We start from the raw sequence: 19,911 nt of genomic DNA, 5'->3' as shown, positions 1-19,911 counted from the left end.
TGTTAATTAATTATTGTAATGGCAAGCAGTTGTAATGGCACATCAAATTAAGCTGAAAGACTTTCCCACCCTTATCAAAGCACGGCCAAATCTCATCTCTCAACATGCCCACTGCCTTGAGCTCTTCACAGATGAGATCACCATTGAGAGGGCTCGTGTTACAGGCAGTTTGTGGGATATGAGCTAGAACGCTTTACAACCCTGTTGTGTTTGTGGACTGTTTTGACGGCCTTGTACACACGTTGTGTCTAACAGACTATTAAAATGAGCCTAGCGCTCGGTGAAGTGGGGGAGAAACAACACCCAAGACTCTCACTTGGAGCGCGAGGGGGAGATTTCCCATGTGGACGCGCACACTTCCACTCCTCTTCGAATGGACGCACAGCCATTTACAGACCAATCATTTATTTTGCGCACCAATGTTACCCATGAGGAAACGCACCTAACTAATACACGCAATTAGTGTGAGATTTGTAGCTAAAAAGAACGGAAAGGACCGCAGAGAAATGTTTCAAATGGATCACATTTTCTGCTTCACAGAAGCTACTAAAGAATGCAATTACCGCATAGCGTTCTGTGCAATTGACTTGTGTTCTTGAAGCTGGAGTGCAGCGGTATGCGCGCATGCATTCCTGTAAGACCTTGGGTATTTTATTTATTTATTTTACACGCAGTGCATCTATCAATCATTATATTCTAACATCTAGACGAGATATAATCCAAACAGATGCGTAAGTGCGCCGCGTCGGGCAACTTGTTGTTACCGGACCTTCGAGAATATCTTCAAAATACGCTTAAAAACATGACAACGCATAGCTATGTATTTAAACATGGTTATTATTATTATTATTATTATTATTATTATCATCATTATTATTATTATTATTTGTGTGTGATTGTGTGTGTGTGGGGGGGGGGGGGTGCAAGAGAGAGAGAGAGCGAGTACCTGAACGAGACACTTGAGTGGTCACTATCCGTCCAAAAGCTGGTACATCCGCCAACCCAGAATATCTCCTCCAAATAACTTCAGCTGTCGCTCAATCCGTTTATAACTTTCCTGCATTAAAATTCAGAAGACTGAAACCTCGTCTGGTCTCCCGACAGTGGTCTAGGGAGACTGATTTTTTTCTCCCCCTCAGCCGAAATATTCTAAGTTTGCGGTTTGCTTTAAATTATTTGACGATTAAAGTGGGAAATGAGCGGCCTCATTCCATTGGGAATTGCGTTCTCGTAAGGCATCTTCAGTCGTCAGCGAAAATGCACTGGCTGGCGCATCCTTTTCGGTCCAAGTTTGTCCACCAGAAAGTAGCCTGGCGCGCACTCTAAAGACACACCAAGAGGTTAAATGAGATCAACATGTATGTCACCCGCGTGGAAGGACAGCTTAAAAAAAAACAAAACAAATAAATAAAAGAGCCCCTCTGAAGCAGTTCCAGAGAGCAAGTGGTGGGGAGATGCTGTGGCTGACTTGCTCCCTTCGCTGCCTCTCTCCTCTCATCAGAAGGTGGGAGGAGGAGGTGGGGCTCCCATCAGCTGCATAACGGAGCAACTTCACACTCAACATCACGTTATGCCCGGGCTGCCTACCACGAAATTGTTAGATTCCTGCCGTTTAACGAGATCCCATCAAAGTAGGTCACCTCAAATGGTCAAACGCACTTCATTGAAATCAGCACACTAATTCACTTGGATGCGCCTTCTTGCACGCCATTCAATTCATGTATGCAAAAGACCCACTCGCGGTGTAACGGAAATGATGATGCCACTTGTTTGGATTTGAAATAACAACAGGTATCATGCACTAACAGTTTACTTGTTGATATGCATTCCATGTTAAACATGAGAGGACCGAAAAACGAAGCCACTGGCACCGCCTGCTCTTTATTCATTTGGCGCCACCCTCAGGCGGCTATTATAAGGAGGCCGCACACTGATAAGCTATAATGTTATTGCACAATATAATGTAATTCAATACAAGAACTTCGTCAAAAAATGCCTCAACCAATATAGCAATGTTGGGATTTCATTTACACTATTGGAGTGGTATTAATCCAACATTATATTTGTGAATGGGGTTGTAGAGATATCCTTCCTCATGAGATCCCCATGCAACCTTTTTCCAATGTTTGGGTCACCCTATTAAGCAGGTTCAGTCCCTACTCAGTGACCATGTTATTGTAAATGGTCGTTCTGTGTCTATATGTGCTCTGTGATTGACTGCCAACCTCTCTTGTATTGTGCCTTTCACCCAAAGTCAGCAGAAATGGGCCCCATCTCTGGTAGCAGTAAAGAAAATGAATGGATGTATGCATAGTTATCTTGATCATTCATTCATTCATTAGCGACACAGCAGTCAAAATATTCACCACAGTTGTCAATATGATGTAGTGCAGATGTACACCACCGCAAACTGCACCCACAAAAAAGACATACTATTGGAGTAATACCACGGACAGTGAAGATCAAAACTGCACATTACTATTGGGAATACCTCTACTGAATTTCAGACTGCAATTGGTAGCAATGTAATGTTGTGTCCTCGTTCGGCGTATTGTGCACTTGAATTGATCTGAGTAAAACGGCAGTGAAATGGGTTACATTCTGGGCTCACCTACTTTGGGATAACTTGAGATGCAATTTCAATGTTTTGTTACTTTACTTCCACATAAAACATTACACGGCTTATAGCACCTTCCTATCTTGCCGATCTGTACTGTACGTTCTGACCTGAAACTTCCTTCACTACACTCTGGTGTTTTGGTGATTGTGAGCACCATAAAGAAGCCTGCAAGTTCCAGAGTGTTGGCTATTTGGGCTTCAGTACTCTGAAATGCCCTAATTGTGAAAATTAAAACTGATTGTTATACTCTTGCATTTTGTAAAAACGCATTTATGCCTGTTTTCCTACTGCTTCTCCTCTCTTTTCCCCCCTCCTCTGCTGCTTGGAGGAGGGGCTAGGTAACAATGACTGAATGTGATGTTGTTTCTGGATGGATTCTACAGCAACCGACGGACACAAGATCTAAATGGTGCCACTTACCTCAAGGCGTTGCTTTGGAGAATTCTGCTTCGTCTGATCAATCAGGCCAGATCTTGAGGGGTATCCACTTATACGAAGGCGTCTTCCTGCGGAACGTCATCTTATTAAATGACTGAACTCCCATGTTGTCCTAGTTGTATAGTACCATTTTACAGTATGTGTTAAATGTTGCCCACTCGACATCCATCGCAGCCTGGTCATCCTGGAAGGGGGATTCCCCCGTACAAATCCCCACCCCTTCTGTGGTCCCTTCTCTTTTCCCCCATTTGGGCTTGATGAGTTTTTCCTTGCCCAGTTAGGGAGTTCAGATCAGGGGATATTTGTCATCTGTGGAATTGTGAAGCCCTTACAGACTTTTCTGTGATGGAGGGCTACACAAATAAACATGAATTGACTCGTTAGTTCGACATTGACCAAACTCGCACAAGCCGAAAGGATAACAACAACAATCATCAAAACTCTATACGGTTGCTCAAGACTAAAATTCAACATGGCTCTACAGGGAGTGAAAGCCATCCCACACCACATTACTCTCTCTTCCTTTCCTCCAAAACACTAATGGCAATGATCATGAATGCTTAGTCATAAGTAATGAACTAGCAGCAATGAGACAAACGCAGTCTTTTGCCACAATGCAAAAGCCTTGAGCGGTGCCCCCTGGAGAAAATTTGATTTTCTATCTCCCCCCGCGATTCTGAAAGTTTTTCATAGGCTTTTCTGTCTGCAATTCTTTACCCCCCCCCCCTCCCCATCTCTCATTAGCTGCAAACACACAGCTGTTGGGTTACCTCTCCAGGGCTCCCATTAAGGGCTGCCACTCAGGCTTACCATGTCCCCGAGCCAATCATATTAGAGCACCCACCTACACACTACTACTGCAGAGCTCCTCCGAACCAGCTGTATTAATAATATTAAAGCATTTTACTCAGATTGTCCATGCCTTTGTCTCAAAAGAGTAATGCATGTCAGAAAGTATGATCTGTCTCCCTACCATCTACCATCCAGTTATCATTTATCTGTCAATCTCTCTGTCTGTCTGTCCGTCTATGTACAGTGTCTGTCTTACATACAATGAGTGACAACACTTTTGTTTCTCATAAACTAAACGCCCAACTTAACGGGCTACGGTCTTACTCCCCAATGACAATCAAATTAGCAATTTCAGTGAAAAGACATAAATTATTATTGCACTGTTGCTGTGTAAACAGTTTTGTGTCATCCGACTGTTTCCAGCAGCATTAATCAAAACAAGATGTCAAGGTTGGTGTTTTAATGTAATTAAATTTATATGTAGAAGTCAGGTGCCACTGTTTCAACAAGAGTGTCTCCGACAAGTGGTATCACTATAATTATGTAGGACAAAATATTTGTTTGTTATGTAACCAACATATTGATCTCCCTGAAGCAACAGGACAACAAATTACTTGTATCTCATTTGCCTACAGTAAAATGTTTACTTTCATTCATTTTCGAAAGCACTTGAAGCACCTCTGTATATCTAGAAAACTGTACTGTAAGTAATAGCTGTGCACTTGTCGCTTTACAACACTAACTTCACTGTACACGACCCGCGTACGCTACAAGCAAGTGGCTTTGTTCGTATTTTTTTACAATGCTAGTCTATCAAATCTCATCTTTAAATTAAACCGGTCTGTGGCACGAAAAAAGTTTGGGGTCTGCTGTACCGTGCTAAAAAAATATCATTGACATGGTTGAGTAGCCATCTTCGACTCAACACATTAGTGTTGAGTGCAAAACATCTTTAGTTTCAAACCCTTACTTCCCTCACAGGTGTCAGAATGCTGCAGGGGATGTCAGTTCAATAGTCAAAACATATTTTGCCAAGTTATAATTTTTGAAACACATTAAATAATTTCAAGTCTATGATTTGTGAGCATTCTTAATTCACACGCTTGGAAATTTGACAAATACCACAGGTAGAATGGTGGCTCCGCCCACCCATGAAAGGTTTCCTTTTATTTGGGTTCAGAGTAACACACAATGTGGCTGTGATCTGTGCTCATTTGCATCTTTCTAACCTCTTATCACACAACACACCTGGAGCACATTGCCCCGCCTCCACAAACACACGCAAGGGCCACATGCATTGCATTTGAAGGCAAATTTAAAAAGAGGAGATAAGTCATCAGAATGTATGAAAACACACACAACTAAAACATGTTGTCCACAAACAGAAGACAAATCCACTATGAATGAGAATGTAACATCTGCTGCTGCATGGCTCTTTGAGGGCACAAATCTTCAAGGATGCATTCACAGCATGTGTTTCGCCTTTGACAGCTGATTGAAAACACCCACACTCACATCCCAAGGTGTGGCAAGACATGCTACACCATTTAAGCCAAGGGGAATCACTGTTCGACCTGCTATGTGATTTAGCACGGACATGGATTTACTTCTTAAGAGTCTGAGAAAACGTAAGCTTCTGAAAGAAGGGGCAGTCAAACAAGTAGACTGAACGAGCAATGACGTAAAGGAGAAATATTATATTTTTAACTATTAAGCACCAAGAAAGAGTGACCTCTTTTATGAGAAAAAAAATCTGTATTTTTTTCAGGCATGTTCTGATTTCATTACATTATTTGATGCAATGAAACCAGTGGTGATGTTGCATAGGGTGCAACTGGTGACAATGCACTACCAGATCCAAGTGATAGCACTGTGAAGAAGAGAAAAAAAGTACATTTTTCTCACAAAACACTATGTATTTGCAAATATAATGTGTATGACTAAACAATCTGAGTGTGTATTATAGGATCATCACATGTTGAGTTTAGAGAAATTACTCTAGTTTACTTCAATAGCATTCATTCCTTATCACAAAGAGCAGACAAAACGTTTACATGGTCAATCAATGCTATGAAAGCTTTGCAAATTCAAGCCTTTTTTTCTTCAGGCTGTATGTTCATAGTTTATTTCATTTGTAGTTAATTTTCCAAATTTACCCAATAATAAATACAGAAGTGAGCTTTTAGATAACAATGATTTGCAATGTATCAGTTCTGTGTGACCTCAACGGATGAGAAGAAGAAAAAGGGAAAAATATATGACAAATACATATTGTTTTCTCAGTTTTGTGCCACCAGCAATGCCTGCTTAAGAATAGAAAAAAGAGCAAAATTAGATTGCTTATGAAAGACTATCATCAAAAAAATAATAATAATAAAGAAAAAACAGAATAAAAAAAGTGGAAAAGGAAATGAGACCTGAAAATAAGCCTGTGGTTGTGATGAGCGGAGTTCAAATGAAGTAATCCTCTTAGTTACCATCAATGTGTCTTGTATGGTATTATGTGTCTTCATCATATTCAGAATGTTTATCTATGCAGTCATGCTCGATGTTTGTCTTTTAGGTATTGGGGGGTTGAGTGATTTTAACATTGCTTAGAGCTATGGTATAGTTTGCGTTTCTGTTTTTAGCTTATTGTTTGTAATAGCCACTGGGCTAGGATTATATCCACATGATCCTGACAGTTAGGCATGCATCAGCAGCAACAATAACATTGCTGATAGTGAAACAGTCGACTTGAAATTTTCCTGCAGTCATTTACTGCAAACTCTTCACCAACCAAAGTGAATAAAAAGGAAAGAGCATATTAAAGTGCTTCACAGTATGTTCCTTCATTTTAAATTGGATTAAATGTGTACAAAATCATAAATGAATCGGTAGGCAGAATCCATCGTCTTTCAGTCTAAGTCAGAGGTTTAATTAATTGAATTATTACTTGTCCTTCTTACAACTTTTGGGGGTTATTTATCATGCATTGTGTTAAACCAGTCAGTCGATTACAGGCTGCATTTAATGACAGTGCTTTAAAAGATGTTATCCTCTAATGATGTGTGAAATTAAGTTCCATGTGGTGTGATACCATATAATATCTTGTATAAAATTAAATGACTTAAAGTGAAATACAAGAAATGTGTTGCAAAGGAACAGGAGTGGGGAAGCACCGATTAACAGATACAATGCCTCAGGATACTTTCGTTCTCTTTAAATAAACATTATATTTGGTTTGGTTTGATACTTTTTATTGGGACATCACAAATGTAGATTGTGCTAAAATTTGGAGTAAGACTTCCCAGATTGGGGTGTTGATGTTACAGCAGTACATTTTTCCACACTGACCACACTGCATCTAAACAGGTAATATGCATGTTTTACACCTCAACCTAAAAAAAAACCCGATTTAACGGTACTTGAAATTTTAAGCGTTTGTCTTTTGAAATGTGTTGGTCTCCTGCAATCCTGTAATTGAAATTAACTTTCACCTCCGTTTTAGTTCCTGCAGTAGCTTTAATGAGCAACAGCAAAATAAGGGTTGTTAATTTGTTAACTAACATCATATTCCATTTGCTGTGAATTTTTAGAAAACTAATAAATACAGTATGTGACGGTCATATGGTGTTGTTCAGTTTTATAATTATCGGCCACAACATGATGTATTCCAGTACATAGTAAAATTGTTTAACCTCTCAGTCTAATCTATGTGGTTGTGTAAAACATAGTACCACTCAAATTCTGTGTCAAAATTCATCTCTGATTCTAATGTCAATAATGTCTTAACAACAACAGGCCAGCAAGTACAGAATCCAGAGTGACTACTAAATAAATAGATAAATAAAACTTCTTTCATTCAATACAATTGATATTAATCAAGAAAGATGCCAAATTCATTGACTGTCGTTACACAACAACAACAGTGTGTGGTATTAGACATTTGCTCACTCGCTAGACATGAATGCAATAAACATGTTATCGTCTTTTGAGTCAATATTCAGGTTCTAAAGGAGAAACTGTTTTATGAATAGATTTAAGTATGTGGCGACTGCCGCGGTTAGCAGCAGAGGGGAAATAAAAACTCGTCTGTTGTGTGTGCTTATCGCTAATAAGATACAATGTAATTTAAGCCAACATTTGTATGTTATCTATCAATGAAACGGTGGTTTACTATCATAGGATTTTGGTATGAGAATAGCCACTGGATGAAAGTGCAACATGCTTTTCTTGCTTTATTTTGAATCCAGCTTGTTGAAAAATGTAGAAGCTGATGGAAGCCAAATGTATTCATCAGGGTAAAGAGTGAAGGCATAGCATCTGGCCTCCAAATTTTAATTAGATTTAACCACTGGGAGTTCTTTCATTTTGCAAACTGGGATGAGCCTGATCCCAAAGGAATACTTGATAACATGCAAGAAATAATGTATACATTTTTAATATAAGGTGGAAAACTATGTTTTTATATTACGCAAAGACAAACAATTCTGGGAAATATGCAAGGATTCAAATGAAAGTATTCCATTTTTTAACGTAGCTTTAAACTTGGGATTCAGGGGACAATTATTTAGTCTGAGTTGGCAAAGTACAGAAGTGAATCGGTTTTGTCAGGTTGTTTGTTTGATTTGAAGTTTTATACGGGCAAATTAGTCCAGTTCATCTGAAGTGCAACTGGCAATGGAGCGAAAAAAACACATTTTACAGAACACTGGGAGGAGAGCTGCTGCTTCGCTGCCCTAAAAGGCTTCAGTGTTTTAAGCATCAATCTCTTCCCCAAGCTTGATTTTGTTCAGTCAATATTATGCATAACATTGCAAGACTGACAAACTTTGACCTTGCAAGCCCAAGAATGCAATACCTTTGCAAAGTAAAGTGGTGAAGCCGGAGAGCCTTGAAAATGCATACAAAATAGCTTCTTCTCGAACTAAAACTTTCTTATTTTTTTTTCTAAAATCATCTGACTGCATGAAACTTTAAAAGTTGGAAGTAACAAAATACCAACGCTCTTCAAGAGGCTACTTGTTAAAGTTTGAATTGTTGGAAGCATTGTCTCACATCAATTGTAAAAACGTCCTTGTCTCGGTCAGAATGATAAATGTTTTAAACGGCTTTTCATTTGAAAGGTTTAGTATAATGATACAGTATACATCAGCTATTCAGTGACAAGAAATTACTGGAACTTTTTAAATGCTCATGGTTTGAAGACCCTTTCTCAATGCAGTTCCTTTTAAACTGAAAAAAATAGTGTGTTGAATTTACTTGATTTTATTTCATCAGGTGGTTGCATGAAATAAAATCATCTGGATTAAGATACATTTTTTAAGTAGACTATATATCTACTAAACTCTAAATACAGATACAGCCTCTTGACAAAGTAAACGCGAGTAAATTCAACACATCATTTTTTTCTTTAGTGTATATGACTTGTATGTGAAAGAAATGTGCATTACGAAATGTATGATGAAACCTGAATCTCTAAATCGAATGGCCATATAACAGTGAATTAGCCAATAAAAATAGCACAAACCTTTGTTGATCCAGCTAACTCTGTAAAATGTTTCCCTTTGGTTCAGTTTGATAACAAACCAAAAGCTTTTGAAATAACCCCTCAAATAAGTTTCCAACCTAATTAGCAAGCTTGCAGTTGACATACAATGACTTGCAGTTGACGTACAATGAACCGCATTATCTGGAATAAATAAAGCATTACGATTACCACAATGGAACATCAGGTTTTATGTTATCTTGTGGTTCAATGGAGAACAATGCGTTCTTGATTGGTGTGATGGCGGAGATTGTAACATTGATGAGAGGGCAGTATCTACAAGCGCACAAGCAGCTCGTGATTAACAAGAGTTTCATTTCGACATCATCCATCACAGTAGCACAAATAAACAGAGCTGGGCATTTTACTAAAAAATGGCCGTCCGTTATTCGTCATCCGTCATTCGCCTTTTTTTCCGGGGGGGGGGAATAGCACCCGTCTATAGGCCGGTCCTCCTCTATTTTTAAACGGGCATCCATCGGCGAGCATGCCTGCTTGCTTTGACAGCCTGGTCCCTCACTCAAATCTGTCGCCCAAGCAACAACAAGTCACTATTTTCCTCGCTGCTGCCATCGGAACCTCGCCGCGAAAAAAAGACCAATGACGGACTGCTGACAGATGGCGGACTAACTAAAGGGGTTTCCGTCTATGCTTAATCCGTCTATTTTTACATTTCTTCCGTCGTTCGTCAACCGTCAGCAAAACGGGCATCCTTCAGTCACGGATAAATGGACCGGTCCGTCAGGCAGATGGAACGCCCAGCTTTGTAAATAAACAACCAGTCACACCCATATCCACACCTATGGGCAATCTAGAGTATTCAATTGACGCATGCATGTTTTTGGAATGTGGTAGGAAACCGGCTTACCCACAGAAAACCCATGTAAGCACGGGGAGACCATGAAAGATGACCTGAGCTAAGATTTGAACCCAGAACTGTTTGAATATGAGGCAGATGTGCTACCACCACAACACCCTGCATCATATTTTAGCAAATGTTCACATCACCGATACCTACAGTAATCAGAATAGAGAATTATGAATATTAGGGAAAGAATATGATTAACACTGCTCACTCTGGACATTATCAAGGAATAATGTGAATCTATTACATAAACATATTTGTTCTGCTGGTGTTTGATGATTGCACTTGTTATTTTGGTGCTCTATCGAATTCATTTTCCATGGATTGCAAAACTGCTCTCCCCTTTAAAGCAAGGTGGAACAGACTGGGCGGTTGATTGTCTGTGCAGAAACATGCTGGACAATCAACCATCACGCAGAAAAGCTTAAGCCAATTACCTGTCAGAAATCTAGGGTCGGCAGTGTATTAGAATGGTGTAAAGCACATTTTTTGTTTAAATCACACTGGGAAATACTCACAAACATGGAACTACAGTACATATTTGGGATTTTACATTGTTCAAAATGTAACTTATTTAATGAATACATCATACGAAGACAGTTGTCGTGAAGGATCTGTTCCATACCCATGGAGGGTATTTATGTGCTGGACTTACTTTGATCCATTAGATACGGTTGGATAGTGGACTCCTGTAACTATGAAGACTGTCAGTCTGGGCTGTTTTGAAGTACATGCCATGAAAGAGAGGAAATGAGAAGCTTTTCATGTTTAATTAATAATGCTAATGAAACTTAATTAGACCAGCTTATGAAAAATGCATTCAAATGAGAGATGGGCTTTATTCTTAAATAACAAGCCTCCTGTTCTAGATTGGGTGTCCTATTACATGCTAATTAGACTTCACTAGGGACTGTTAATGAGCATAGATCATTTCAATTTTAGCATAGTGTGACCCCCCCCCCCCACTGCCCAGCCCCACCCCAACAACTGTTAAAGACCATATCAGAAAAAAAAAGTTCTCTCTGCATGTGTATGAATAGTGATGTTATGCCAGCTGTTTTGGTTTGCAATAGAAAAATCATTAAACATTCAGATTCAAGCAGTGGTAGCTGGTCAACAGGGGGCGTGGGCTGCTGCCCCATTAAAATGTTCCTAATTAATGTCTCTGCATGACTGTACAATTTTAAACCTAGGCCTTGACAATTCATATGAAGAACGGCGCTGTGCGTTTTCAAGTTCCAGACGTTGTGAAAGTACCTTGAATGCACCATGTTTCTTGCCAGGGGTGGGCAATTCCAGTTCTCGAGGGCCGGTGTCCTGCCCGTTTTCCATCCCTCCCTACTGCAACACACCTGGTTGAACTGATCATATAATCAACACGTTCTGCAGAAGCTGGGTAACGATCCTGATCATTGAATCGGGTGGGTTTCAGCAGGGTGGCATGGAAAACATGCAGGATACCGGAACTCGAGGACCAGAATTGCCCACCCCTGCTTTAAGCTGTTCAAAGACATCCGAGTTGGAGTTTACTGTAAAACAATATAAGACAATACAATTTTATTTATATAGGGCATCTCATAACAGCTACAGGTGTAAGAAAACACTTTACATAATAAAATAGCAATAATATACAAGTGAAAGCAATAAATTAAAACACAAATTACTATATACAGTAGACACCGGAAAAAAAGAAATACAAACATTGTGTATTTAAATACAAAATGTGCTTCACTTTTAAAACATGCTAGCCACTAATGCTAAAGTCAAAATAAATATTTCATTGAAATGTTAACAGTGAATTAGCATAGACTTTGTGAGTGATTTTATTCATCCATCCATCCATTATCTATACCGCTTATCCTCACAAGGGTCGCGGGGCATGCTGGAGCCTATCCCAGCTGTCTTCAGGCAGTAGGCGGGGGACACCCCGAATTGGTTGCCAGCCAATCGCAGGGCACACAGAGTCAAACATCCGCACTCACAATCATGCCTAGGGGCAATTTAGAGTGTCCAATCAACTTACCATGCATGTTTTTGGAATGTGGGATGAAACCGGAGTTCCCGGAGAAAACCCACGCAGGCACGGGGAGAACACGCAAACTCCACACAGGAAGGCCGGAGCCGGGATCGAACCCACGACCTCTGAACTGTGAGGCGGACGTGCTAACCAGTCGACCACCGTGCCGCCTGATTTTATTCAAAAAATGTATATTCACACACAAACACTGTGGAAACACATAAACACGGGTAAGATAACACTACTCAAAGGCATATATTATTCCATATCTGTGAAACATGAGTTGTTTTACTAGGTTTCAATCGCAAATGTCAAAGTGTGTACTACATGCACGGCACCATGCACACTCCCCCTAAGAGGCCAGAATGCTCAGGAACAGCCGGTATTTGTTTTTTGGATTTTTTTCAATTGGTATTCTTGTTTTACTGTCTTACTAATTTATATTATTTTCTTTCTTTCTTAAGTTGAGTTTTAAAGGATTCAAGTAACTTTCCTTTTCTCAAAATTCAAGGGTATAAAGATCGAAATACTTTTTGTTTGTCCTACCAACACCCATATCAACATGACATGGCAAATAAATACAATCCCTGAGGTCCCATGTTAGCCCAGCACTTTTGAAAATAATATAAAATAAGTAATAAATAATACAACTATGATAAAGAGATAATGGCAATGCTTATGAATCAAGAAAAGAAAATACAAGAGCCTTGAATTTCACATATTGGTGTGCAGGTGCTAATGCATACCGAAAATATTACATTTATGTTAGGAGACGGCACTAATGAAATGTGCCAATAGATGTTAGCAAACGATGAAGGGGTTTCTTAATTAATGTTTATGTGACACAAAAACCTGCTCTGCCGGTGTTTTCATGAACTCTTTAGGCTTCCCAAAATGGCATTGGTTACTCCTGTTTATATTGCCGCCTGTGAAAGAGGTTTCACTGCACTTAAACTGATCAAACACACACAACAATGACAGACGGCGGCTTGAGCACCTTAAGAATACCAAATATTGAGTCTAAGAAGGCAAACGTTCTTGATATGAGAAACTATGTCACACAATTTGGAAACAGCATGCAAACAGGAGACTCATTCTAAATTAAACTAAATTGTAAAGATCTGTAAATATTAACAAAAGGAAAAAATAATTGTCAGAAATGTGTCTTTTTTAGACACCCCTGTTCATTTTATTATAGCAAAGATACTATGGTTTTCTAATTACCTGTCCAGTTTTCCATTTCTTTACATAAAACCCTGTTTTGGTAACACCAGTGGCCCAACAATTCTCCAGATCCTTGAGACACACAATAATATAATACACAAGTCCTTCTGTCTTCCTTTTCTGCATTTGTATTCTTTAAAATGTGTATTAACCAGGAACTATTCACAGTTCAATGTAGTCAAATAAATCATTTATTCAGGATCAAATTGAGTGTCATGAACAAGTAGTTTTTCAAAGTAGCAAACATTGTACATTCCATTTGATACAAGTATGTCCCAACCACATACCTTTTCCAGATCATGTTTATCTTATGTTAGATACATTTAATTAGGTAAGGGCTGTGTTATAGAATGTCAAAACATCTAAAGAACACTTAGCTATTGCTATAGGCTACATCTACAAATTAATTAAAAAAAAGAGTAAAGCATCCTACAATTACCACTGCCAGTTGAGTTGGCGGTTCAGTAAATACGATACAATACAATACAATTTTATTTAATAATGTCCCGCCATGTCCAAAAACCTAACTCTGCACCACATGGAAGCTCCTATCATGCGTTACAGCAGCCAAAATGAGTAGGCATACAGATCAATATATGAGCACAGTACAGACATGCATTAGTAATAACACAAGGGCAGCCAAACACCAGCTACTGGTCAATCGTGCAATCACCCACAACTGTAAAACTAGAAACACCAACCTGTGCACTGCCTGGATTGACTATGAGAAAGCCTATGACTCAATGCCGCACAGAAGATTCTGGTATGTAGTGCAGTTGCCCAAGATTGTAAAGCAGAAAAAACAACTGTGCAATACTTGGATTGACCACAAAAAAAGACTGTGACTCAATATGGCACAAATGGATACCAGAGTGCCTGGAACTGTTGAACATCAGGAGGATCCAAATAACCTTCATCAAGAACTCAATGAGGCTGTGGAAGACTCACAGCCAGTTGTACAAGCGGATATCAAAAGTGGCATATTCCAAGGAGATGCTCTGTCCTGACTACGGCTTTGCATAGACCTGAACTCGCTCGGTCAGATCATAACCAAGGGTGGCTTGGGGAACTAGTTCAGTATTGGAGCAGCAATCATCCACCTCCTCTAAATGGATGACATCAAGCTGTATGCTAAGAAAGCGTGGAAAATCAACTCGCTGATTCACATCACAAGGATATAAAGCAATGACATCGGAACGTCATTCGAACTAGATAAGTATGGGCGAATGATTTCTAGACAATAAAAAATGATCACATCCAAAGGCACTGAACTGCCTGAAGGCGCAGATGCGCAGGACTACAACAGCTTAAAATTCTACAGGCAAATAGCAACAATTTGTAGGCTGCTTGGAGGGCAGCCATAGCCATTTACCTAAAGAAGGTGAGGTAGATCGTGAATAGTCAGCTGAACGGCAAGAATAACATCCAGGCAATTAACACCTATACCATGCCGGTAACCAGATACGCCATAGGCATAAAACCCTGGTAAGAGATGTAAGTCATTGTTATCAAACCAGGAAAACTTCCTACAATGCACAGCGGATTCCATCCCAAGTGCAGCATTCTGAGGCTGTACACAAAGTGGATAGAGCGGGACAGAGGACTAGTGAGCGTCAGAGGCCCTATCCATGAGGAAACAAAGTCTCGAAGAACACATCAAGAAGCTGGACCTCAGGGACGACCTGTTTATTTATTGCTCCAAGGAACAGATGCCCAATATGAAGCAGTCAGATGGACAGTCATGGAAAGGCAAACCCCTGCATGACATGTACGACTGGCAAATTGAACAAGTGGCTGAAAACATACTAGTTACTGGAAAAGGCTGGACTGAGAGACAGCATGGAAGCACTAATCATGGCAGCACAAGAGCAGGCCCTAAACACACGATCAATAGAGGCCAGTATCTACTACATCAGACAGGACCCGGGTGTAGGCTGTGCAAAGAAGCCCCAGAGACAGTGCAGCATTACAGTATCACAGAAGGGTGTAAGATGCTGGCAGGCAGGGCATAACCAGGTGACACGAATAGTGTACCGGAACATCTGTACCAAATATGGACTGGCAGTTCCAGAATCAAGGCGTGAGACACCACCGAAGGTGGTCGAAAATAAACCAGGCAGAGTCTATGTGAGACCTCCAGATCCTGAAAGAAATCCCAAGGACTGAAGCAAGAAAGAGAAGAATTAGAAATATGTGGCTATGCCAGTAGTGATTAGGGCACTGTGGGCAGCAACCCCCCCAAGCTGGGTTCACGGTGCCAGTAAATACAAGGAACTAGTGTTCTCCCAATACCAAAATGTTGACTTCAATACTATACCTGCATAAAATACCTCTATACCAGTACTGAAACGATACCATGGCAAAATCTTAAAACATCAGTTAAAACACGTGGAATGATATCTTGCACCGAAAAAATGTCAATGTATTGTTATTTGTATTAATTCTAAACAATTACTTTGAGGACACTAAAAAGAAAACTTTTAATAAAATAAAAAAATTACAATTTTTAAAAACTAATAATAATTGTGTATATTGTATAATCAGTACCGTACAAAAGTATTAGTTGTCTATTATTTAAGACCCCCTCAGCAGTGGAGAAAACTCCACAAGACACGACTGAATTATAAGTACAGTGCAATGAATTTGCAGACACAGTTATGCTCATTTTATGTTTGACTATATATGCTGTGCTTACTATCATAACACTGATCTGATCATGCATAATCTACCGTATTTTTAATTGATAACGTACGTTTGCTTCAGGTGGAAAAACAACTCAAAATTCCTTTGGGAGTGCCTATTAAAACACCTTGCACACAGCAGGCTCACTTCACAGTTTCCAGATCTGGGAAAATTTTCTTCAAACAAGCATGCCTCATCGATTTGGCGGTCCCAGAACTGCATCCAACAGTAAAATGTAAAGTATGCAATGTATTATTTTTTAAGGAATTGTGTAAGTCAGTTGTCACAGTCATACAATTCAAGAGCAACAAAAGAAGTTGCTTTAATAAATGTCTTGTCTTCAAGTATGTGGATGTTCTGTGTGTTGAGAGTGGTGAACTGCAGGGCTCCAGAATCATGCATTTGCAGATGTATTTTTTGGAGGCGTATTGACTGTTCTTTGTTGCTGACAAATGTATGCTCCACACTTCATCCCATGTATCATTAATACATTGAGAATTAGAAAAATGTGAACATTTACTTCACAAGTCAGTTTTTGTGCACCCATAATTTCTTTACACACGCCCCTAAAATTTCAAGTTAAGGGCCACTGTGCTCCTCGTGAAAAAAAAAAAAAAAGTTATTCTGGAACACTACGTTGTCACCATGAATGTCATTTCCAGCTTTCTAGCAGCATACCAACATCATGACTCAATTATTGTATTTGCTTGTGTACGCTGCAGGTAAAAGTCTATTAAATCCTCCTACACTCTGATCCTGCTCCTACGCCTGATTTCATCTCAACCTGTAAGGCTTTTGGTCAGAAACACCTATTGCAATTTGCTTCTCCTAATACCCAAGATATGATCCATCCATCCATTATCGATACCGCTTATCCTCACAAGGGCCGGGCGTGCTGGAGCCTATCCCAGCCGACTTCAGGCAGTAGGCGGGGGACACCCCGAATTGGTTGCCAGCCAATCGCAGGGCACACAGAGACAGACATCTGCACTCACAATCACACCTAGGGGCAATTTAGAGAGTCCAATCAACTTACCATGCATGTTTTTGGAATGTGGGAGTAAACCAGAGTACCCGGAGAAAACCCACGCAGGCACGGGGAGAACTGACGACCTCTGAACTGTGAGGCGGACGTGCTAACCAGTCGACCACCAGTAGTTAATGACCACATATATATATATATATATATATATATATATATATATATATATATATATATATATATATATATATATATATATATTAGCTAATTAAGTATACAAGCTGTATTTTGCTTTAAAGTGGGTAGTCAGGGTAGGAGCTGAATGAACGGGTGGGTCAGCAGGCTCTCTTTTACACTGTCAATTTGTCAGATGCCTGTAGGGCCTGGGATGTTGCCATGGTGATATGCACAAGGCATGAAAGCCCAGCTAGGTTTGCTCAAAAGGACCATACTCTAAAGCACGGGATATACACACACATGCACACACACTCACACACACAGTTTATATAGAAATACTTTTAACGATAAGATACATTAAAAGCAAACATGCACTTCATATTTGATCTAAACAGATTTTTCATTCATTTGGGTCAAATGTAGACCGTGTTTCTCTGATGCAAAGAAAAAAAACAATATTTAATCTGAGAAGACAATTTTGTTTCTTTAAAATCTTAAAGAGATAAAGATGTAATCTCCTGTCCATATGTTGGATCTTATAAATGTTTTGGGCCTTGCTGCTGTACATAGAATTTCTTAGAAAATGTATTCAACACTGAGTGTGTGAGATTAGTGAGTTAGCGAAGTATGTTGAGCGTAAAACCACCAGGGCGTCTCTCTATTAACCCGGAGAGACCATCACTGTAACTTATGTTCCAAACTCGCTTCAGTGTAAAGTAGTTAATGTCCTGAGTTTTTCCTTACACTACCTATAAAAAAGCCATTGTTGGTTAACACCTATTCACTAACTTGAAAAGAGCCAATTTTTGGGGGTGAAATCCACTGAAGTCTGAAGCTTTAAATTTAATAGAATGTCGTTGGAGGAGGTAGTGTTGCATAAAATGATGAGTAAAACATCCCCTTTTGTGAGAGTGTGCACTGAGTTGGCAGCTGAAAGCCAAGACGGAAGCTTTAAGCACATTTGTGATACCAGTTAGCCCATATTGGGAGTTCAACTGAATCTGATAAAGTCGATTGAACTTGCTTTGTAGCCTTCTTTTCTAGAGTCACACACCACAAGGAGAAACGGTTTCTTACTGTACCCTAGATGCAATGTGTCATTAGGCTTTATAGTACAAATAATGAGAAATGTTTTGAAAGCAAATACTATGTCTTGCTTGTTATTTGCTTTTAACAGGAGCACAGGGCACTCAATGAAATACAATATCTGTCCCTTTGGCGACGTGTGGCTTTTTATCAAACATCCATCAAAGCTGAAAATATTATAACCTTCTAAAAAATATAAAGGCAAGGCCAAAGGATAGACTAGAAATACCAATAATAATGTCGTACCATCACTTCAAAGAACTGCATTTCAAAAATGGTGCAGTGGAATTCAGGAAATGCGGAATTAAATGCTTCTCAAAGAAAAATATAAATAGGAATTATTGTTTTGGAATTAACCAAAGTCGAGAACATTGTGTGTTACGATGTATGTATTTTAACTTGAACTTCACTGGTACCGTCCTCCATAAAACAACAGATTATCCATCCATCCATTTTTTTCTGCTTATTTGGGGTCGTGTCGTGGGGACAGCAGCTTTAGCAAGGAAGCCCAGACTTCACTCTCCCCAGGCACTTCGTCCAGCTCTTCCGGGGGGGATCCCAAGGCATTCCTAGGCCAGCCAGAAGACAGTCTCTTCAGTGTGTACTTGGTCGTCCCAAGGACCTTCTCCGGTAGGACGTGCCTAGTACACATCAAGGAGGCGTTGAGGAGACATCTTAACCAGATGCAAGAGCCACATCAACTGGCTCTTCTTGATGGAGTGGAGCAGCACCTCTGAGCCTCCAACCTGGATAGCTGAACTTCTCAGCCTATCTCTAAGGGAGGTCCCGGGCACTCCGCAGGGTCAAATCATTTCAGTCGCTTGTGTCTGCGATATTGGTCTTTTGTTCACGACCCACAGCTCGTGACCATAAGTGAGGGCAGGAACGTAGGTCTACCGGTAAATCAAACGCTTCGTCTTTCAGCTCAACTCAATTCTTCAGCACAACAGAGCGATGTAGAGTCCGCTTCAAGACAAACACTGTATTTTTTATTTCTCGCTCTTTTCTTCCCTCACTCGTGAACAAGACCACAAGATACTTTAATTCCTCCATTTGGCAACCTGGAGAGGGCACGCCACCTTTTTCCGACTGACGACCACGGCCTCAGATTTGGATGTTCTGATTTTCATCCCAATAACTTCACAGGGGACTGTAAATCGCCCCAGTGAGAGTTGAAGATTGCAGCAGCATCTGCAAAAAGTCTTCCATCCATAACGGTTATGACCAGAATCGGCAACAAAGGGCAGCCTTGGCACAATCCAACCCTCACTGGAAAAGAATCAGACTTACTGCTGGCAATGCGGACCAAACTCTATCCGTCTGACAGGGGAGTTAGCCAGATGTTCCCAGCAGACCTTTACATTATGTTTGTGACTGCCAGGTCAGACTGGCATCCAACCTCATCATCGGAGCCAACATCTCACCAGGTGGTGATCAGCCTGCAGACCGCCAACTTGTTGGCCCCCAAACTGTTAAGGACTTTTCAAACTGCACTACA

General features: G+C 40.0%; 1 protein-coding gene across 2 annotated transcripts in view; it reads right to left on the bottom strand.

The window, feature by feature from the left end:
• The window catches only part of pcdh1a (protocadherin 1a), an 83,884-nt gene extending 80,641 nt beyond the window's left edge, over window positions 1–3,243 (bottom strand). Inside the window, exons 1-2 of one of the 2 annotated variants that reach the window (XM_086013293.1) lie at window positions 3,217–3,243; window positions 3,041–3,126 (exon numbers count right to left, since the gene is read on the bottom strand). The gene's annotated coding sequence lies outside the window, so the exon portion shown is untranslated. Of the gene's footprint in view, window positions 1–946; window positions 1,470–3,040; window positions 3,127–3,216 lie in introns of those variants that run through there. The other variant, XM_086013292.1, reaches the window with a different exon arrangement.
• Window positions 3,244–19,911: the final 16,668 nt, after the last annotated feature.

The sequence above is a fragment of the Filicampus tigris genome, chromosome 17 (assembly GCF_054856515.1).
Source record: "Filicampus tigris isolate MCC_2025a chromosome 17, RoL_Ftig_1.0, whole genome shotgun sequence".
NCBI classification, from domain to species: domain Eukaryota; kingdom Metazoa; phylum Chordata; class Actinopteri; order Syngnathiformes; family Syngnathidae; genus Filicampus; species Filicampus tigris.
This window is presented reverse-complemented; position numbering and strand designations above follow the sequence as displayed.